The sequence below is a fragment of the Manacus candei genome, unplaced genomic scaffold (genome assembly GCF_025592945.1).
Source record: "Manacus candei isolate 608988 ecotype Guabito, Panama unplaced genomic scaffold, ASM2559294v1 h1tg000076l, whole genome shotgun sequence".
Taxonomy (NCBI): domain Eukaryota; kingdom Metazoa; phylum Chordata; class Aves; order Passeriformes; family Pipridae; genus Manacus; species Manacus candei.
Window position 1 is genome coordinate 2,741,573 of NW_026138124.1, and position 22,912 is coordinate 2,764,484.

The 22,912-nt window shown below is 52.9% G+C and overlaps 1 protein-coding gene across 2 annotated transcripts in view; it reads right to left on the bottom strand.

The window, feature by feature from the left end:
• CALN1 (calneuron 1) overlaps window positions 1-9,874 on the bottom strand; it is a 173,125-nt gene extending 163,251 nt beyond the window's left edge. The window contains exon 1 of one of the 2 annotated variants that reach the window (XM_051809613.1): window positions 9,688-9,874. The gene's annotated coding sequence lies outside the window, so the exon portion shown is untranslated. The remainder of the gene's footprint in view (window positions 1-9,687) is intronic. The other variant, XM_051809612.1, reaches the window with a different exon arrangement.
• Between the last annotated feature and the right edge of the window lie 13,038 nt (window positions 9,875-22,912).

Consider the following 22,912-nt stretch of genomic DNA (forward strand, 5'->3'; position numbering starts at 1 on the left):
GGCTGGAATCCTGATTCCCACCATGGCCCTGAGTTCTCCTGGCCAGTGACTGGAGACACCATCTCCAGCTGGAATTGAGAAGTGGAAACCAGCTACACTTGATTTATCAGCCCCCCAGAGCAGGGAGGGTGGTGGAGCACAGCTCAGAGGGGTTCTCTTCAAGATTTTTGCCACTGGAAATCAAAACCTGGGGACACCCATGTGGGTGTCCATACAGCTGGCACTGGGACTTTGTTGGGAAGAGGCTCCTGGTGGGCTCTGTGAACCCAGGACACGCACTGGGTTGACTCCATCTACCACACCTCACGAGGCATGAGCTCTGAAATAGTTTTTGGAGACCACAAATAACTACTGAATGCAAAATTATTGACTCTGGAAGCTGAAAACAAGCTCTGTTTGGCTCTGAAATTCAAGATATTCGCAGTGCTCATGTGACTGTAAATATATATATTCACCATATATACACGCATCTTTATATATTAAAAATATTACACTAAATATATCTAAACATATAAATACATAATACATCGATTTTTTATACAACTGCATTAAAAATTAAGGAGCTGCTCGAAAAAGCAATAAAAAGGGAGAAGTTAAAAGATTAAAATAACTGCTTTAAGCTCTCTATTTCAAGCCTGGAATAATCATAGATTGCCAAACCAACCAGAGTTAAAAGGAAAAAAAAGGGTTGTGCAGCAGAGCAGGAAAGTTAAAAGGCATTACTCAAAAAGCACAAGTGTGTTCAGAGAGGGAATAGATGTCTGGATGTGACAAACTGCACGGGGAGGAACAGTGGGACAGGCCAAAAATGGGGTGGAATGACAGCCTGTAAGAGGTGACAACAGAATCTCATCAGAAATATCAGGGGAAGGAGGTTTGGGGGGGCTGAAAAATGATCCCCAAGGAAAACACACTGAGGAGAGACAGGGCCTGGTGGGAGGGGAAGGGGATGGTTGGCATTGCTTTCAGGATGAAGGAGGTGGGGAAAGAAGGAGCAAAGATGGACAGTTTTCCATAATTAAAGTAACTCCCTGTTGCAACCCCTGTAAAACACCCCCTGGTTTGTCAGGAATTCCCTGGGAGGGGGGTGAGGAGTGAGATGACAACGTTTATTAATGAGGCAAAATCAATCAGGACGAGCAAAACCTGAGTTGGTTGCAAGAGCTGCAAAAAAAAAATCCCCCAAAAAACCCCTCACAAAATCCAATGTCTGAAGAACAAAGAGCTGAATTTCAGTGCCAAAAGCACAGGAGGAAAATACCCCGTGGTCTCCTACCAGATGAAGAGCTCTGAACTAGGAATTGCTGTTCAGGGAGGATTTACTGGGAGAAACTTGGATGCTGCTTGGAAAACATCCACTCCACATTCAGCACAGCCACGGGAAAACGTAATGTGAGATGTTTCTGGGCGAGAAATAGAGACCAAAATTGAAACTGTGCTGTTGTGTGAACCCCCCCTGCACCCCCAGGGCGAATCAAGCCCTGCTCAGGGCACTCCAGAAGGGAGATAACACAGCAAGGAAAGGGGAGGGGAGGGAACTGAGCCTGGGCAGAGACAGAGAGTGGCTTGTGCACAAAAATACATCGACACTTCAGGGCCCTTCAGTCTGTCAAAGAGGGGGCTGAAAGGGCTGGAGGAGACACTTATTGAAAGAAGGGTTTTAAGGGAGAAAGTCCCCAGAGAAAGGGAATAGACAACGAGGACTTGCTGTTTCTCACAGCTCCAGGCTTAAGAGGCACCTGATGAAACTACCAAGGAATAACTTTTTAAAATAAAGAGAAGGTGGCAGAGGAAGTGTTTTTTGCAGATAGGGCCCAGTCACGTTCTTGGGTTTTTCCAGGAGGTGCTCAAAAGCAGAAATAGGTTCAAGGAGGAATAAAATGCATTGAAACAGAGACAGCCACAGCCTTCAGCTCAGGAATTTTCCAGGAGGGATTGAGAGGAGTTGGGAAGTTGGAGGAGAAGGTGTGGACTGCACTCCAGGAGATCAGGTGAGAGGGGAATTTGTCCTGAGAAAAGGAGCTCCAACACCATTGCCCTGAGTCCCTGTGGCTTTTTATCTACTGGCAGGGAAGAAACTGTTTCCTCCTGCAGCTTCTGGACACTGAGAGCTGGAAGAAATCCTCCAGCAATTTTATGTGGATCACATTTGTGACAGAAAGTGTTTAACTAATGGTCAAGAAAAAGCCTGGTGAATCATCCCCTGTGACCCTGTCCTTTGCACAGAGCAGGTTCTCCTCATAATTCACGCTATTAAAGTCAGCTAATCTGCTCTTTAAAATCCTTTATGGTGAATCTGACGTGGGAAAGAGCGTCAGAAAAAATAAATATCTTTTTTTTTAAGGGACTTTCATGGTTGTTTTTTTTTTTAAAGAAACTTTCAGGGAGGGGAAGGGGGAAACCACGGTGGCAAACTCTGGTCCCTCCAGGTCCCAGAATTAGTCCTGGGCTCTGAGTCTTAGACCAAGAGCCTGCTGTGCTGTACCCACACTGATGAAAAGGTGTTTTGCATCACAGCACTCTGTTCTCCACACCTGGGGGATGGATCTCAGCAGCAGGGAAACACCAGCATGTGTCTCCAGCTTTGTCCTTCCTTCACAGCTTCCTCCCACACACTGCCAGCACTTTTTTTATGAACAAACCTTATTTTCTTCAAATCTGTTCTCCAGCAGCACATGAGATGACACAGAGGGACACCTTTACTTTGCTGTGAGGGTGGGGAGACACTGGCCCAGGTTGCCCAGGGGAGGTTGTGGGTCCCCCAACCTGGCAGTGCCCAAAGTCAGGCTGGATAAGGCCTTGAGCAACCTGGTGTGGTGGGAGGTGTCCCTGCCCGTGGCAGGGGGTGGTTGGGACTAGAGGGTCTTTAAGCTCCATTCCAAGCCCTCAGGATTCTGTGATTCTGTGATTTTATGCTCACAGAGACCGAGGTCTGCAGCCCCATGTGTGCTCCCAAGGTCCCAGAAACTCCTGTGCCCTCCTGTTCATGGACACAGAGCAGCTCCCCTCGTGCCATCCTGCCTGGGACATTCACCTCTGGAAAACCATCCTGGGACAGCCAAGGCTTGTTGTGGAATCCCAGAATCCCAGGATGGTTTGGGTTGGAAGGGACCTTAGAGCCCATCTCGTTCCACCACTAGAGCACATCAGTGATTGTGACAATTGGCCCCTGCCTCTGGCCCACCCTTGAGCAGTTTGGGGTGTCCCTCTTACCCACAACAAGGTCTGCTGGGTTTTTAGCAGCTGCCATGGGGCAGAAAGAGGGTCAGCAAAAGGGGTCAGCAGGACTGCTCAAGGTTTCCTGGTGCCTCTGGCTGCCCTCAGCCCCTCCAGAGCTGTGATGGTTTTCTCAAGCTTTAAATGAGACCCGAGGTGGAGCCCCTGCTGCCTTTTGTGCCAAACCCAGAGCAAGCCCACATCACCTCATCATAAACCCTCTCCCTGCAGCCACGCAGTTCAGCTGGGGTTTAAAGAGCACTGAGAGCATTTTCCACAGATCCATCTTCTCCTTGTACCCTGGAGAAAGCCCATATTTTACAACTTACATTTCAGGAGGGGATAAAATATTTATCAGACATCCTGAGAAGCGCTGTGAGATTGTGCTGCTTCAATCAGGTCACAGGACAAAACTGCACCTTCGGTCCATGGGCCAAGCTGAGGGAGAAAAAAACCCATCTCTACCCTTCCAGCTGGTTTTTTTATGGGTGAGGATTATCTAAAATGCCTGAATCTGTTTTCCCACTCTTTATAGTCATCAGGAACTCGGAAAACAATTGGCTGTGGGATCAGGCTCTGCTGGGTGGGTGCAGAGGGGCTCCTGGCTGAGTCTGACACCCTCAGCTGCTCGGGGTCCTGCCCCACCAGGTTTTGCTCTGGATTGTTCTCCGAGGCCAGGATTGGTTGGGATTAATCCCCCCCGGTGTTATTAGCATTACAACAGCTCTTGGATCTGCAGCTTTTGTTCCAGAAAATGGGTTTTTGGATGGAAGCTCGTTGAGAGGAACTGACAAAGATACCACAGCTCTGCATGGATGGCTGTGCAGTGCCAGGGGGTGATGCCACCCTACAGAAGTTTCTTGGCACAGTCCCAGCTCACACATTACAGCACAGTAACAAGTGTAACACACGTTGTAGCAACATCATCTCCATCACCAGGACAGAAGAACTTCACCCTTCCCAGGAACCACCAGCCAGCAGTGGATCCCCTCCGGGCTGATACTTTGCCAGCAGGTCAGGGAGGGATCCTGCCCCTCTGCCCAGCCCTGGGCAGGCACATCTGCAGGGCTGGCCCAGCTCGGGCTCCTCAGCACAGCAGGGCCAGGGAGCTCCTGCAGCGGGGCCAGCGCAGGCTGTGAGGATGAGGAGGGCACTGGAGCATCTCCCTGAGCAGCAAAGGCTGAGGGAGCTGGGGCTGTTCAGCCTCCAGAGCAGAGCCTGAGAGGGGCCCTCCCACTGTGTGTCAGGGGCTGCAGGGAGGGGGCAGAGGCTGGAGCAGGCTCTGCTCGGGGGGCCCAGCAATGGCACAGCAGGAACGGGCAGGAACTGATGCCCAGGAAGCTCCAGCTGGACAGGAGGAAGAACTTCTTTGCTGGGCAGTGCCCCAGCTCTGAACAGGCTGCCCAGAGAGGGGCTGGAGTCTCCTCCCTGGGGAGATTCCAGAGCCCTCTGGACACAATCCTGTGCCCTGTGCTCTGGGCTGGCCCTGCCTGAGCAGGGAGGTGGCACCAGTGACCCACTGGGGTCCCTTCCAGCCTGACCCACCCTGGGATTCTGTGACACCCTCCAGGTTTCCCCTCCTGCAGCTCTGGAGCTGTGCTGTGCTGTCACATCACCACAAGCAGCAGGTCCAAGGGGCAGCCAGGCTTGGTGGCTCCTCTGTGACACCACCAGTCCTGGAGCATCTCCTTGCTCTCAAGAACCAGCAACTTTCCTGTTCTTAAACCCTGGGGGACCTTTGCTCTTCTCAAGTTAATCCTTTCCCAGCTTCATGGGCTGTTTCTCCCCACTGGATTTATGAGGGAGCACAAATAAAAATACCCTCTCAGAAGATTCCTGTGTTCCTGTTTCACTTACAGCTCTGGCTGTGCCAGACCATTCCTGCCTTTGCTCCTGCAGTGGAGCCTCCAAGAGGAACCTTTCCAAAACCAGCAGGGGCATCCCGCCAGCTTCCAGCAAAGCATCAGCAGCTCCTGAGGGTTTATTAATCCACTTTGAAACGGTGCCTTGGGCTCCCAAAGCAGTTCTCAAACTGGAGCCCTTGCTTTGGCTGGAGCCAGGAGGAATTCAGTGGAATTCAGCTCCTGAGCAGCCCAGGTCACAGCACGAAAGGATTTAAAGGGTGAAACCTCCATCAAACTGGGCAACATCTGCACAGGAATTTCTTGAAAATCCACTTTCAAGGATCCCCAGGGCTTCTGAAGCAACGTGGCTTAACTTTATCTAAAGATCAGCCTCTAGCAGACAATTGATTTTTGGCAGTCTCTGGGTGGCCGTGGAAAGCCAGGTTTGCATTGTCTGGGCAGCCTTTTACCTCCTTCCACTGAAACAGGGGCTAAAATAATACACTGAGAGTGGCTGATGTTCAAAGGGGAATAACAGACCCTGAAGGGGGAGGGGGGGAAAGGTAAAAACATCAAAGAAGACATGGCTGTGGCATTAAGGTGGATTAACCTGCTCTGAAAGGCCACCTGAATCCAGCCAAACCCCCCAGCCCATCAGCACAGATGATCAGATGATCCAGCCCTGCAGGTTCTCCCCATCCATAGCTGGATCCTGCTGAATTCCCTGGCTGTGGCTGCTCTGATCCCTCCACCCTGATGTTTATACCTCCAACATTCCTCTTAATAACTGTGCCACTTCATTCACACGATCCATTTCCACGATTTAGGACTTCTGTAGACTGGTTTTAATTTGTCACACTAATTCAAACTGCAGTATTCTGCCAAAGATGTAGAACAAGCTTGACACACATCCCTTGCTCTGAGTAGGAGAATATATTCATTTCTAGCAGCTAGAAGTAGTAAATTTAGGTTTTATCTTCATCAAATACATATTGGTCCCTTCCTGCTCCGGGTTTTCTGTTGTTTAAAGGTGACTGGCAAAGAAAAAAGCAAAAGCAAAAATCGGAGTTATGCCTTTTGTGCTTGTGCTCTTTCCACTGTACAGAGCAAAGGAAGTAAGGAAGGTTATTACCTGCAATAAAAATAGAATTTTTCTGCTTGTTCCTCAGAAATTCAGCTCTTGTTTGCAGTGGGAAAGTCTTGGGTGGTTGGAGATGGACAGGCAGGATGGAGCAAATGGCCTGGTGGGACCAGGGACGCTCAGATCTTTGTGCCCACCCGGGGACTGGTCTCTTGTGGCGCTGTCAAGGAGCCCGAGGGAAGGAAAGGGCTCTGGGACTGTGGAAAACCTGTGGCACAGAGATTTTAGGAAGGATGTTTGTGTCTGTCTGCCACACCTGCTGAGGACCCACAACTTGATCCAGGATCAAATCCACCCTTTCCCCTGCGACAACCTCAGAGCCTCCCTCAGATGGGGAGGGACAACCTTGACACTGCTCATCGTTCCCAGGTTAAAAAAGAAGGTTAAAAAAAAAAAAAAAAAGGGAAAAAAGAGGCCTTTTCCTCATCACAAAGCCACAAAGAAGAGTCCAAACTCAGTCTCCTCAATTTAGAAAAGAAAACCTTGCCCAGGTCACCTCTACTGTGAGTGATGCCAGGTGAGCAATTCCCTGCCTGCCAGCCCTTCCAATCCTTTTGTCATCGGGTTCCAGAGCGTCACTGAGACTCAGGACTCAGAGCTTAATTACAGAGCACAAAGCACTCAATCCCACTAACTGCTGAGCTCAAAAATTACTCCCTCCCTCCCTTTTTAATCTCAATATTCACAGAATTAGAATGGAAAAGCCAAACCTGGCCACCCAGCCCTTCCCCGCCGCCGAGGCTGCTCCTGTCCCAGCTCAGGAATCCAGCAGGAGATAAATCCAGGCTTGGGCAGCAGAGGTGGCTCAGGGGAGAAGTTGGAGCTGGTATTTAAGCTCCATCCTCGTGGTGGGCTCAGCTCTGTGTCTCTGCCCAGCTGCTCCCTGTGGGTCCCTTCCCTGCCTCTCCAGGCTGCACGTTTGGGAGCACTGGAGACGCGAAGGGCTGGGCCCAGGAAATATCCATCCCTGCCAGGACACATTCCCTGAGAGTCAGCAAAACTTTTCAGCCCTTCATTTCATCCCATTATTTCTGCTGATGGCACTATAAATAATTACTCCCCACCCTCCTTATGCTTGCAAGGCTGGAGATGCCTTGCTGAACCAAGATGTACATTTTGTTTGTCTTTCCTCCCCTCGCTTGTATTTTTTGGTGATTTTCAAACCCTACTCTGTGTTTTCCAGCTCTGCTGGGTGGAGGAACCAGGTTTCAGGGGCTTCACCCAAGAACACTTTGCCCTGCTCAGCCCACAGGAACAGGTTTTTTGACTTTCAGGCCCTTTCAGGTTTCCTTGCCAGGTCACTTGTTCTGCAAGCTGGGAACAAGGGAGTTATTATCCCACGTCTGGGACACAAGGGATGAGCTCTTCCTCGTGTCACCAAAACCCACAAATGGTTAAATCTCTACCAAAGGGATGGGAGCCACTGAGGAAAACAACCCTGAACAGGGAAACCAATAAACACAACCTCCCTTTCCCTCCCCAGCCCTGCAGCCCATGAGTTAATCCCGGAGCTGCACTGTGGGTTTCACTCTGTCCTGGCATCTCTGCTTTTGCTCTCAGCCTCCTCCTCTCTTAAGTTTCATCCCTTCAACTGCTCAAGCTGAAGTGTCTTGCTGCCCACAAACCACCTGATCCCTCCAGGTGCTCTTGCTCAGCTGCTCCTACACCGACACACGGCTCCTCTTCCCTTGCTCACTTCCACGTTCCCGTCCCGTCGCTCTCTCACTTATGGCAAACACTGGCAGTGAGGAAAAAAAACCCATTTTCCCGACCCAGTCCCGCAGTGCCGTGGGCTTTGGGCCGTGCTGAGCCCTCAGGATTCCCTGCACAAGTGCTGGGGAATGCTGGCAGGGCCGGGTGTTTTCCTGGTGCTTTAGCAGGGGGAGGTTGTTTTGCTGTGCCGGCGTCGCACACCAACAGCTCGGCCCCTGATTTACTGAGAGAGGTGGCCACCAGCGAGCTCTTCTCCAGGAGATTAGTGGCTGCTTTTCCAACCCTATTTCAAGCCTCGAGGAGGTTTGCTATTTGTCAAAAGTGTTATTAACCTCAGATAGGCACCGGGACAAATATTTCCTGGCAGAGCCTGTTTCCCTCTGGGGATCTGGGCAGGAGAGAGACCCAACCTCACCTGGGACCCGCTGCCAAGAGAAAAACAGGCTCTCATTGAGGTCAGGGCACCCTAATGATGCACCAGCCCGAGACGGGGAGGAAGGAAGCATAATACATAATTTAAAGAAATAGCCTTGTGGAAATAAATAACCAGAGAGATCACTCAGTCAGGAGGAGAGGGAAATCAATGGGTGAGAGGGGAGTTAGTGAAATGTTGGGTAGTTAAATATTGGGGGAGTTCGCAGTTAAATATTGGGGGAGTTAGCAGTGAAATGTTGGGGTAGCTAGCAGGTAAATATTGGGGGAGTTAGCAGTGAAATTTTGGGGGACTTAGCAGTGAAATATTGGGAGAATAAGCAAGTAAATGTGGGGGTGATAGCAGTTAAATATTGGGGTGGTTAGCAGTGAAATGTTGGGGTAGTTAGCAGGTAAATATTGGGGTAGTTAGGTAAACGTTGGGGTAGTTAGCAGTGAAATGTTGGGGTAGTTAGCAGGTAAATATTGGGGTTGTTAGGTAAATATTGGGGTAGTTAGAAGTGAAATATTGGGGGAGTTAGCAGTGAAATATTGGGGGAGCTAGCAGGTAAATGTTGGGGTAGTCAGAAGTGAAATATTGGGGGAGTTAGCAGGTAAATATTGGGGCAGCTAGCAGGTAAATATTGGGGCAGCTAGCAGGTAAATATTGGGGTAGTTAGAAGTGAAATATTGGGGGAGCTAGCAGGTACATGCTGGGGCAGTTAGCAGTGAGCTGCTCTCTGTGCACAACGTTCCTGCTGAAGGGCGATTTATAAGCCCAGCTAAAGCTTATTGTGCCGAGGAGATGAGACTCCGGCGTGAAAACAACGCTGTCTCTCCTAATAACCCTGGGTTCTGGTCCATGAGGCTCGGAAGAAATGCTCTGCAATGCGCATGGAAGGATATGGCAAAACTCTCCTAACCTGGGGAGGCAGAGGGAGAGGAGCCAGAGGGGGCAACCGGCGGCGAGAGCGGCGAGACCGCGACCAACTTCAGCGGTGATTTATGGAGTGGGCAGCCCAACTTATCTTCTGCTGAATGGCAGCTCTGGGATTTAAGGAGCGAGGGGGAAAAAAAAACCAAACAAACAACAAACCAAACACGACTCGAGGTCATGCACTTAATCATTTAAAGGGAGGGGAGCAGAGGGGAGAGAGCGGGGCAGGACGGGGAGCCCCTCGCCCCCAGGTGTGCTTTGGGAGGATGCTCCTGCCCCGAGAGCCACGAGCATCGCGTTAGACTTTCTCTCCAGCGAACGAAAACACGGGGAAAAAAAAAAAAAAATAAACCAGGGGGATGCTTCCAGCTGCCAGCAGGAGAGGGGGAGAAGCCATGCAAGCAGCCCCGTCCCTCCGTGCGTACCTCCTGCCGCCGGTCCCAGGTGAGCGACTCCCCCCATCCATGTCGCGGTGCCGGAGAGCCCCGAGCTGTCCTGGAGAAGCTGGAGTGACTGCCGTGACTTGGGAATACGGAATATGGTACAAGCTTTAATTAAAAGAGTCTGAAGGCTCTCTCCTGCTCGCTCGTCCTTTTTTTTGCAGTACTGGATCGGATTTAAAGGGCTAGAACCCCAATTTGGCAGCGCTGCTCCCCCAGGAGCCACGCTCTGCCACCCCGGCCTGGCAGCTCCGGCAGTGCCTTGCCGCCCGTCGGGGGCATCCTGGCAGCCAGGGAAGCCCGGAGGAAGCAGCAACAACAGGAGTTGTTGCTCGGTGGCAGCAACAACAAGTTGTAAATCAGCTCTCCCCCCAGCACGGTGGGTGGCCGGGGGGATTCTACCGGCGGCAGGGTGGGCGAGGGGAGCCTGAGAACTCCTGCGGGTGCAGGGAGGGGAGTCGGGGCTCTACCAGCGCCCTGGTGGCTCCAGAGCAGGATGGTGGTGCCTTGGTGGTGCCACCACTCTGCGGCAGTGCCCGGAGGCGTCGCCCTGCCATGGGTGGAGCGGGCGGCGGGGCAGGGCTGCGTCACCCCAGCTCAGCTCTGCAGGACGGGGCGCTCGGCCTCCTGCCTGCATCCAGGGAGGAATCCAGGGAGCTGGGAAGCAATTCCATTTGGATTTGGCGGCCACTTGCTCGTGCCAAGGCAGTGGGGAGACGACCCGGCGAGTGACGCTGATCCCTCCTTCAGCTCCAGGTTCCTCCAGTCGTTCTCCAGATCTCCAGCAAAACCCACCTGCCACAGTCTGGGCTCTGCGGGCACCTCGGGCCGCTCAGCACGGCAGGGTTGGCCAAAACACGTCTTCAAGCCTTGCCATTGCTTCCCTACTCCCTCTCCAGCAAAGAGGTGATGAAGATGGCTTTCCACTAGTCCAGATTTTGAGTTAAAAGGAGGAAAAACAAGAGGAGCGACCAGCCTGGAAAGCCTTATCTTCTTCTTTTCCCCATTTTGGCCCCAAAATGAAACCCACCCTCGCCAAGACCAGCTTCAGAGCATCCCAGTGCTGGCATGTCTGACCAATCCCTTCCCTGCACTCAGGGCTGACCCACATGTTCTGGCTTTCTCTTGTCTTATTAATTAGACGGAGTGGCGGGTGCCAAAACGAAAAGCTTGTTCTAATTCCACGCCACAACCCGGTTCCAAGCTGCTGAGATAATTAGCAGGTTATTAATGAAGGAGAAGACTACCAAGATGGAGGAAGGAAGGATGGGGAGGGAAGGGAAGAGCCGTTTGGGCCTGGGTGGGAAAACTGCAGTCAAGCTGGAGACTCCTTTGCCCAAGCCAAGGCTTTGAAGTGACTTCAGCGCCCAGCAAGGCGCTCCCGGTGCGGGGCTGGGGACGGATCTGCTGAGGCATCTGCTTGGCTGGGGACCATTCCAGGGAGTGAAATGGCTCTATCTCATCCCAGTGGCCTGTTAACGTCCATCTGGCTCCAGGGAGTGGAGAGGGAAGCAGTTTGGGATCCTGCTTTTTTGCTAGTCCTGGGTGATGGTGGCCGTGAACCGCGTTGGCTCGGGGCTGTCGGGTTTGCTGGAGCATCACTGTCGCTCTGCAGGGGTTTCTGCTGGTGGCTGTAGGGCTTCAACCCAAACACACCTTCATCCAGAGGCTGGTTGGGCACTGCCCAGGCTCCCCGGGGCAGTGGGGACAGCCCCAAGGCTGCCAGAGCTCAGGGAGGGTTTGGCTGATCCTCTGGGGCACAGGGGGTGACTCTTGGGGCTGGGCCTGTGCAGGGCTCAGGGTTGGACTCCATGATCCTTGGGGGTCCCTCCCAGCTCAGCACATTCTGTGACTCTGTGAACACCTTCACATCTCCCCTCAAAATCAATCTGATAACAAGCACGATATGATCTCCCAGGCAGCAGCTGCAGATTGCTCACAGGACATCACTCGGCAGAGGCTGGTGGGAAAGAGCTTTCCTAATGATGAGGTGGACCAGGCCGAGGTAAAATGCCAGCAAAAACAGGGCATCCTAAGAAATCTCAGCCTCTGGCCCGAGCTGTTGCCTTCTCATGTGCATCTCGGAGGCCCGTGGTTGTTGTTCCTTTAATTATTAATCCTTGCATTGACGTAATCAGATGTGCACAAGCTTCTAACGGATGCTCAGATGCAAAAAAACGAAGGATAAATTTCCTTCCCTCCCTTAAAACTTCTCCCAATCCCATGACCAATTTTATTGCCGTTCTGCTCTAATTTTAAATCTAACGAGAAGCATTAAGGCTTTCAATTAAAAGATCTCTTCCTTCAGATACTGGAACGTAGCCTGAAGTGGAGGCCACGTGTGATATTTTTCACTGGGATGGTGTGGTTTATATCTGAGTTCCAGATCAACTGCCTCAGCAGCTGAGCTTGGGCTTGTGAACTACCTGGTTGGCCAGAGCTGGGTGGCAGTGCCGAGGTGTTCCACTTTGAGAGGATCCTCAGCCTTGTTTTGGGGTTTTTCCCATATCTTTGTGTTTCTAAAGTGAGCCTTGCATCTACTTTTTCTGTTTTAGTCAGCCTGGAAGTCTGTGGTGAGGGACAAATCAACCTCAGCAATGATGCCACCCTGGAACCTTGGATTTTTTGGCTTTTGACTGTGAAATATTCATCTCTTCCCTTTTCTTTAGGATGAGCTCATCCATGGCCATGACAAAGGAGCAGTGAGCTCAAAACTCCTCATTTACCATGATTTCAGTGTTGGGTTCATCACAGAATCCCAGGATGTGCTGAGCTGGAAGGGACCCCCAAGGATCAGGGAGTCCAACCCTGAGCCCTGCACAGGCCCAGCCCCAAGAGTCACACCCTGTGCCCCAGAGGATCAGCCAAACCCTCCCTGAGCTCTGGCAGCCTTGGGGCTGTGCCCACTGCCCTGGGGAGCCTGGGCAGTGCCCAACCAGCCTCTGGGGGAAGAACCTTTGCCTGAGATCCAACCTGAGCCTGCCCTGACACAGCTCCAGCCATTCCCTGGCTGCTGTCCCTGGTCCCCACAGAGATCAGTGCCTGTCCCTCTTATTCCCCTCACAAGGAGGTTGCAGGCACCATTAAGGGTGAAGTTTGGTTCACTGTAGGTCTTCTAATGCCCAAAACCTCACTTTTCCACCAACCTAAATCTTGCACTTGACCCCATCTGGGCCTGTCCTGCAGGACAAGTCTCCTGGAGAGCTTGTGGGTATTTAATCTCAGGCAGAAATCAGAGTTTGCAGGTTTCTGGGGATGAGATGGAAAGACAGAGCTGGAGCCATCAACCAGCACCAAGGCAGAGGAGAGGAGCTGAATCAGGAGACTGGATCAGACCCCGGCTCTTCCATGAGTCACCTCTTATTTACACCAGCCCCACCACCCTTCCCCAGCCCTCGGGTCTGAGGCACCCAGGCAGGGTGGGAAGGGGGCAGGGGCAGGGAGATGTGATCCAAGCACCAGTGACCTGCAGATCTTGTCCAAAAACCGCGTCATGTCACTGCTGAATTCCTTCTCCACCCCAACCCACGAGGAGTCACCGTCCCTGGAGGTGTTTAAGAAGAGACTGGATGTGGCACTTCCTGCCATGGTCTAGCAGAGAGGTGGTGTTGGGTCATAGGTTGGACTCAATGGTCTCCAGCTGAATTGATCCTGTATTTCTGTGCAGCTGCCGGGAGAGCCAGGAATGGCCAAGCCCATGGACAAGCTCCCTTCTGAGGCAAGCAGTGTTACATTCTGTCATTGCTGCACGTTTTGATGCCTCTCTCCTCTCTACACCGCGTTTTCTGAAGGGGAAACCACCTCACTGGCTTCAGTTTTGAGGCTGGAAGAGCCCATTGCTGCCTCTCTCCTCCAGGGTTTCCCACGGCGCAGGCTGGAGGGTTTGTTGATGTGACATCTTTCCCCAGGACAACCAGGCTGGCTGGAGCCCCTCAACCTGATTTAATTGATTCAGAATCCAAAGAGGAGCTGATGTGATAACCCCTTTCTGTGCTGATGTGGGAACAGCACTCAGAGGATCCACTCTGGGCAGACAATGGACTCTCAAAGTGCAATATCGTGTCAGGCTGAGAAAATTGCCCCTGTGCTTTTGCAATTAATCACCCAAATTACAGCCCTTTTCGTAAAGATAAAAAGCAAGGAGAATAAAACATGCTGCAAACCTGTAGGCAGGGGTTTGGTCTCCTGAATTCCAGCTCAAAGCTTTGAAAACCTTGTTTGCTTTGCACCAAGTGTCACCAGGGGATAATTTTTTTTTTTTTTTTTAGAACTTCAAAAGGAATTTGGAAACAAACAAAAAAAAACCTGGTTAAACATGGGGGAGCTGATGTTTAATCCACTTTTGCATATCTGTTCCCAGTCTCCTTTTGCTGACTTCCCAAATCCCTCTGGGACTTTGATGTCCAAGTTCAGGTCATGGAGAAAGTTCTCATCCTTCTCTCAGAATAAAGGGGTACTTAATTAATTTAAGCACAAATTATTCTCTTTGCCCAGATTTGTAAATTAAACAAGATTTGTGCCATGTACATGTGTCCATCTGTCTCACTGGCTTCTCCTTGACCTTGACCCTGATCAATGCCAGGCTGTTCTGCAAGGAGAGAACCCTTCAAAAGTTGCAGAACTGGCCATAAAGAAACCCTTCACCGGGATCTGTAAGACAGAAATCAGCATAAAACTAACCTTTACTAGGTCTGCTGTGAGGGGATATGATAAAGACCAATAAAAAGCAGTATCTGTGCTGCAGCTAAGGGCTGTTCACAACTGAAAATATGGAAAAAATGGGATTTTTTTGGTTTCCACAAGGTGATATTTTGTGCAAGACACCCTGACAGCAAGGGCTGAGCCCAGGGAGGGGCTACAGGGGAACAAATGATGGGAATCCACGTTTGCACTGCAAAGCAGTTGGGAAGAAAAATGTGAAGGGGACCTAAATCATCCTGCTTGAGGATGATAAATCAGCCTCTGACTGACAGTGGAAGCAGAAGAAAAGCCTTCCTGATGGGCTGCTTTAGGTTCTCCAATTGTAAAAGGCAAGTTCGGGAGCCGTGTGCTGACAGGTTTAATAACTGCTCCCGGTTTAGGGCTGTTCCCAGCTTCAGTCTGAGGAAAAGCCAAGGTCACAGAGCCAGTGCAAACTGTCCATCCTTCTTAATTTTTGCATACATTGGCCAGCTCAAACTCGATTTCAAACTGGAGCAGAGCTCTCAGGGATTTGCTCCTCCAGCAGGTTTCCTGACGGGCGGTTGGATAAGTGAGGAAGCCCAAAATAACATCGGGGAGAGGAAGAGACAAATGGACCCTGCCACACGTCCCTGTCCGGCCCATCAGCAAACACGGGGCCACAAACCACAGGATCCCAGGCTGGGAAAGCCCTCTGAGATCACGGAGTCCCACAGTGCCCCAGCACTGCCAGGTCCTGTCTCCAGGTGCCACATCCACACGTGTTAAATGCCACCAGGGCTGGTGCCTCCACCACTGGATGGACCCAGCCCTGACATGGGCAGTGGGAGTCCCTGGGAGCCCAACCACTGCCTTCTCCACCTGACCTAAATCACACAGGAAAAGGGTGTGGGAAATAGTTTCCATGTTTTCATGGCATCTCCTGCTTCCCAGCCCGCCAGGAGCCAAGAAAAGGGGCTGGAAGAGGAGATGAGCAGTAAATGGGTGCTCAGATGTTTGCACGTGGCAGCAGCACCTCCTCCAGAGCCCACCAGGATGATCAGAGGGCTGGAGCAGCTCTGCTGGGAGGAAAGGCTGAGAGAGCTGGGATTATCCAGCCCGGAGAAGAGAAGCTTTGGGGTGACCTGATTGTGGCCTTCCAGGACCTGAAGGAGCTCCAAGGAAGGTGAAGAGAGACTATGTACAAGGGCCTGGAGGAACAGGAGAAGGGGAACAGCTTCAAACTGCCAGAAGGGAAACTTGGGTTGGATATGGGGAAGGAATTGTTCCCTGTGAGGGTGGTGAGGCCCTGGCACAGGTTGCCCAGAGAAGCTGTGGCTGCCCCATCCCTGGGAGTGTCCAAGGCCAGGTTGGACAGGGCTTGGAGCAACCTGGGCTAGTGGAAGGTGTCCCTGCCCAGGGCAGGGGGTGGGACTGGGTGGTCTTTAGTTAGAAGGTTCACACCATCCATGTCAGGGCTGGGTCTGTCCAGCACCCCTGGGGCCACCCAGCAGGACTGGTGGCACCAGGACAGGGGTCCTGGAGCTGGGCATCGACTGCTCCAGAGCTGGGTTTGGCCACAGCAGGTGGAGAACTGATGACACAGCACATGGAGAAACCCCACTAAGGGGGATGTGGCTGTGGGGGTCTTGTAACCAAACCAACATGTTGGCTTCCTCCATCCTACATATGAGTGCAGGCCCTGTGTCCTCCCAAAGAGCACAAAGTGACCCCAAAGGTACGAAAATCCACCAGGAACAGGACAACCCAAACCATTCTGGGATTCTACAATACCTGACAACCGGGGGGGGGGGGGGGGGGGGGCGGTTCAAGCACATTCCAGCCCTTCCATGCTTCCCTCTGCTGTGATCCCGGTGGATTTTGGAGCGCTGGATGCCCCAGCAGAGGCTGCTGTGCCCTCGGGCTCCTCCTGCCCCACAAAAGCCCTGCCTGGCGTTGCCAGAGCCGCGCTGTGCTCTCAGCTCGAACCGGGTCTGAGGAGCTCCTGCTCGGCTCTCGCGTGAGGGAGGGCTCGGCTGAAGAGTCATTAAGCAATTCTTTGAAGTGGAGCTATTATTGCCTAAAATGCTAAGCACGACTTAACGCTCCCCAATTGTGTAACCTGCATCGGGCACGGCCCCGGCTCCAATCCCCCGTGCGGGCACAGCAGCAGCGGGAGGAGGAGGAGGAGGAGGAGGAGGAGGAGGTGGGAGGAAGGTTCCAACCTGTGCTGGAATATTTCCATCCCGTTTTACCGTGGTTGCAGCTGGGGGTGTCTCTCGGGGTGAGGGCCCCGCTCCCGGGATGCTGCTGCCAGGAGCTGCCTGGCTCCTTACCTTGGCTTTCTGTCTCCATGGCAATGGCTCTGCGTCATCCTGCCAGCACAGCAGCATCAACCTATGCAAAACCTGGCCTCATTTTGGGATCCCAGGGCGGAAAGAAGCGCGGGGAGCTCTCCTCAGTGTTCCCTGCTGGCTGGAAGGTGCGGGGCTGGCGGGGGAAGGGGGCTGAGCTACCCCGTTGGATGGACAGAGCCCACTGCTCAGAGCGCCCAGGAGGGGCTGCAGACCCCCTCCAGCATCACCCACCCCACCCCTGAGGAGCAGCTTTGTCACCTGTCACCTCGGCCCCTCACGGTGCCGGCGGGCTCCGAGCCCTGGAGTGGGGACAGCTCACCAAAAATACTGCTTGAAACTGGTGTTTCCTCTGCCCCGTGCAAAGAAAGCCTCAAATGCAAAGGCAGAACCCCGGTGCCCACCTGGCTGGGACCCCGAGGGGCACCCAGAGGTTGTTTGATGGGCTGTGCCCCACGAGAGCCTCTAGGCATTCCTGGCTCTGCCTGGGGCTGCTCGGGGCAGGGCTGGGTCCCTCCTGCTCCAGCACCTCCCAGGAGCTGCAGAGGAGCTTCTCAGCACCTCTGAGGGATGGGATGAAGCTCCTTCACCTTGAGCCTGGCTTGCTCATGGTCGAGTTCATCAGCCTTGATTCATATGGCAGTGCAGCCCCCAGAGGAGAGGAGATGTCCTGAGTGTCCAGGCAAAAAAGAAAAACATAAAAAGAAAGGAAAAAATTATGTTAAACCCAGGATTTTGGGAGGAAGAGCTTAATAAGAGGTCTTGGAGGGGAGAGGAGGAAGAAGAGAGATGTGTTGGGTTTATTTGAAGCAGATATTGATGATCAGGCTGTCCCAGGCCCCATCCACCCCCAGGCTGCTCCCCTGTGCCTTTATCCTTCCCTGAATCACCTCCCCTCAATCACCAGAGCGAATTCCTTGAACTCATTTTAAATTAAAATTAAAGAGTAAGAGGTTCTCCATCCTAAACCCTCCTTTTGGGTTAATCCTGTATTTATCCTAAATGTGAATGAATCAAATAATTGAAGGACTAGGACATGACATCAACCAACATCATCATACAGAGCTTCCATTAGCCTGTGTGGGATTACATCGATTCAATTCAGGTCCTGGAGGACATGGATTAACCCTTCAGGTGGCCCTTCCCTCCTCCTCAGGCTCCTGGGAATCCTCTGTGCTGGAGGAGAAGCAGGAGGGCAGCCCATGGACCCCCCAGCCCTCCTTTTTTGGGGAGGAAGGTGCTGGTGGGTCCTGAATGGGGTGATGGGATGGGGACAAACCTAAATGACCCGGGGAAGACAGGCAGGTGACACGGTGTCCCAGAGCCAGCCTTTGCTCAGCAGCCAGCCAGGATCTCCTGAGGGATGGAGGGGGCAAGGGAAGTGCCTTTGAACACACCTTGACTCGTGGTTTGGGGAGAGCTGTGGGGCAGAAGTGACTGTCCCAGCAGGGACAGCCCTCCCTGGGCAGCCAGCTGGGTTGCTGTGGGGGCAGAGGAGCTCAGAGAACCACGAGGTCCCTCCAGCCTGGTCCTGGACTTCCAGAGGGACCATCCTGAGCCGGGAGTGTGACCCTGAAGAAAGACCTGCAAGGATTCCCAGGAGAAAAGGGATGCTGGATGTGAGGGGGGTGAGGGGGCACAGGATCACTGTGGTGCCACTAAGGCAGGAGGTGGGACACCCCCATGGAAAGTTTTGTTCCCAGGTGCTTGCTCAGCCACAGCTGTTCCTTTCCAGCCCATTCCCAGAGCCCAGACCCCAAACCTGGGCTCTCCTGAACCACGTCCATGGGATCATCCTGCAGGAGCTGGGGACCTTTTTCCAGCTGGATTTGGAGGCACATCCATGAGCATCCCCAGTGCATGAACACATCTTTCCAGGCAGGAAATCCCCCAGCCAGGAGAGTGCTTGGGGATGATCCCCTGGCCTCCTCCATGAGCAGAGAAGGGATGTCCTGCTCCACTCCCCTCCCTGAGGGATTATCCACCTGCAGGACTCCCCTCAAAAACTCCTCCTCCCCCAGGGGAAGTTTCCCCCTCCTGGCTGTTCAGGGAGTCTCAGGATTTTGCCCACAAATAACAGAAAGCAGGTGCAGGGGTAGGAGCAGGTTTCCAGCTCCATCATTCCTGGCAGCTCCAGAGGCTGCCCAGTGCAGGATGTGCTAACAAGGCAATCCCACTCCTCCAGGGTTTGCTTGGATTGTGGGAATCCTCACCTGCACAACTTCCAGGGCATAATTAAAGGCCAAGAAAGGCTGTTGGACTCTCCAGCCTTGTCCTCTTGCTGCCACCAGCCAAGGAAGTGCTCCCAGCATCACCCACCCCAGAAATGCTGCTCTGCCCTCACCTCCCCCTGGGATTCACACCAGGAAAGGTGGAGAGCCCCAGTTTCTCCAGTATAAGGGGGAAGGATTGAAGTGGTGGCACATCACACATGAGCTCAGCTGTTAAAACATTAAAAAAAGAAAGAAAAAAAGAAAACTTTGGGAGAAATGAAAGGAAAGCAGAACTCAAAGCCAGGGTTGCTGCTGTGATGGGCACCCTGGGGAACCAGCAGGCACCTGATGAAAATGGGCTGAGGATGATCCAAATCACAGAACCATGGAATACCCTGAGCTGGAAGGGACCCACAGGGATCACTCAGTGCAGATCCTGGCCCTGCACAGACACCCCAACAATCCCACCCTGTCCCTGAGAGCTCCCTGAGCTCTGGCAGCCTTGGGGCTGTGCCCACTGCCCTGGGGAGCCTGGGCAGTGCCCAACCAGCCTCTGGGGGAAGAACCTTTGGCTGAGATCCAACCTGAGCCTGCCCTGACACAGCTCCAGGCCTGGTTTTGCAGCAGAAGTGCTTCTCCCAGAAGCTTTTGCTGGAGCAGCAGCCTCAGTGGATGGAGATGGGACACCAAGGCCAAGCCAGCCTAGGACAGCCCCTGCCCAGGGGGGGAGATGCCTCCTGCCAACGAGGAGCTGCTGACACCCTGGGCCATCCCCAGCAGCAATTGTCCCAAATTTGGGACTGCAGGTGATCCCTCACTGTGGGATGAGCCCTGTGGTCATCCGGGGGGTGGTGACTGAGCCAGACCTGCCGTGATGGCATCCCCAGGGGGAGGAAGCCCTGAGACACCTCTGGAAGCCCTGAGACACCTCTGGAAGCCCTGAGACCCGTCTCCAGACGCATCCTACACGCAGAAAACCCCCCAAATCCTGGCGGAGCTCCGCTGGGACTGTCGGCAGTTCCCGGCACATCGTGCAGTGCCCTCTGGTGCACGATCGGGAGAGGGAGGCTTTGGCTTTGCAACTCTCCCACCTCAAACATCGTCTGAAAGGCAACTCAACCCTCACTGAAATGAAAAAATAAACCACAATCCGACCCTGATCCAAAAGAATTTTCCTTTTTGCAGGAGCTCAATCCATTTAAGGTGGGATCTTTTCCAGAGTGATGGAAGCTATTCATCATTAAAAAAATATCTCTGTCATATTATTCCTCCTATGACTGATGGCATTACAGGCACTGATGGAGCATTAGATGTGACATCACAGATTTCTATTATTTAAAGGGACAAAGTCCAGCTTGGTTTCCCAACCCCTCCTGCTCGTTCAGCACAGGCAGGGAACGGATCCAACTTCATTAAAATTGCTCCTGACTTCTGTCAAACTGATGTGATTTGTTCAAATACGTATAATTTCCTCTCCCATCATGTCAGGACTGGGGAGACACGGTGTCAAAATGCAGATCAAAATGATGGAGCACTGACAGATACACCAAGGGATTATCAGCCCAGAGATCCCTCCAGGAATTGTGTCCTGCTGCTCCCCAGGCTCTGCCCCAGCACCCCCAAACCTCCTCCACACCCACTTCTGGCTGCCAAAAAAAAAAAAAATCCCCTGGAAAAGCCTCAGGGGAGCAGGGGAAAAACTCACAGTGTTTCTTGTCCAGCTCTAGAAACATTCCCTGTTTTCTGGAGTCAGCAGCACAAAGCTCCAGGGACTCTCTGGGCCCTGGCAGCAAACCTTCTGTGAGAGTCCAGGAGAGAAATGGAATGAGCCAAAGGGAGCAGGAGTGTTTGATGGGATGGAGGTATAAAAGACTGGGCTGCTCAGCCACTGAAGCACTTAATGCTGTGAGGAAAATAATTAACACCTCACATGAGAAGGGACCAGAATCTGAAGGTGCCAGGAGAGGTAGAAAAGAAAACGTGCCATGCAAGGTCCAGGTAAAGAGAAATAAAGGTGCAAGAAAGACGTGAAGTGACATTTTCAAAAGTGGTTTAGGAAGCCTGAATTCCATTTCATGCAGGACTTTAATTTCCATGGGCTGCCAATCAGGGCTGTGCTCTGGGGAGCCTGATCTGAGGGATATTTAAACACCTAAAACACATCTCAGGGCTCGGGGGCTGGAAGTTTTTCACTTGCAAGTCCCTCAGCATGACCAGCATCTTCCAGAGCCTCTGGCCAGACTCCTGCAGATCCATTCCCCTCCTGTCCCAGGAACCTGAGCCACTGCAGAAGTGGGATTTGAGACAGACTGCAAACTTTGCCCGAAATCCCATTTCTACAAGGGAACATGGCTGGGAATTTGGCTGAGGAGTCACTTGGAAAACGAGTCCAGGTGGCTCCGAGCCACTGACTGAAGCCCAGCTCAGTCTGGGCAGTGGCTGCACTCACAGTTTGGGAAGAGAGTCCAGGAGCAGCCACCTGAGATCCCAGAGGGACTCAAAGGCTGCAGACAGGGCCTTGTGTGACATGGAAAAAGGGAATAAAGCCCTGGCAGGGAGGCCCCAGGTCCACACTGAGCAGGGACAGGGATGAGCTGCAGGGTCGGAGCTGCCCAGCCCAGCAGTGGCACAGGAGAGGTTCAGTGAGCACAGCTTGGCTGGGCTTGGCCACTTCATCCCCCTGATTCACAGGAGAGTGTCCAGGGAGTGATCCAAGCACAGCTCCTTCCCCCAGACACCCCTCTGGCATTTAACTCGGGCTCCCAGGAGAGCCTGGCTGGGGATGCTGCCCAATTCCCAGCAAGGAGGTTCAGTAAAACCCCCCAGTCATGGGCTTTTTGCTTTTCCATCAGCATTCCTGCTGCCAGGGCGGCTCATTCTGGTCCATTTGATCTCCTCTTACTCATCCAGCCCAGGACATGGAAGTGCAGCCTCAACGTTTCCCTCCAATTTGCATCCAGACATTTTCTCCTCCCAACATTCCACTGGCCCATCACCAGCAAGAGCATCCCGTGGGATGTTGTGGGCAGGGATGGCCATCAGGGATAGTCCCCCAGCACTCATCTCCCCCAAAGCCAGCTCAGCCCAGCACCAGCAACCCCAGGAGCTCCACACCAAAGTCCTGCTGGGACGCTCTGGGCTCTCCCAGCCGTGTTTCCAAACCTGGGACACCTTAAAGGGGTTATTAAATCCCCTCCAAAATCTCCTGGAGACACCCCAGTGCTGCCCATGGAGAAAACCACCCTCTGGCACCACAGTTTGAGGCCCGTGGATTCCCTCAGGAGTTTCCATCCCCCAGGGACAGCAGAGCAGCACAAGGAGGGCAAAAATAAGCAGAGAGGAGTCAGATGTGGCTCAGCTCAGGGTCTTCAGGATTTGGGCTGGCTCAGGGCATTCCTGCCCCTCGGCCTGGTCCCTGCCAGAGCTTTATTTTCTCACACCCCAAATCCAGAATGAGCAGAGGAGCTCCAGAGGACTCAGGCAGTTGCACAGAGCTCAGATAGGAGCTGCTCTGTGAATCCTGGTGTGGCTGAGGTGCTGGGAGCTGGAGGAGGGGACTGAAGGATGGGTAATTCCATCTTCACTCAGCTGATCCAAACCCAACTCTCTCTGAGGCCACAAGGGCTCCTGTCTGTCTGTGGGACCCCAAGGAGCCACATGTGGGGGAAACTCAGAGCTGTGCCCTCTCCTGGCATTTCCTCCGTAGACACCAAGGAAATCATCTCAAATCCTGCAGGTTTTACATTCACACTCGTGCAGGGGTTGTTTTGTTGGGAAATCTGGGGTGTCCCTCAGGGCTCTGAGGTGTCCCAGGCTCTCCACACACAGGAGCAACAACCTCCTTCACCTGAGCCTGTGGGTACAGAGCCGAGGGCTCCATGGACACGATGGATAAACTCAGTCCTGCAGGCCCTGAGCTCACCAGCCTCTGCAAACCCTCCTGGTTTTGTGCCTCCAGGCGAGGATGGAACATCTCCAGTCCAT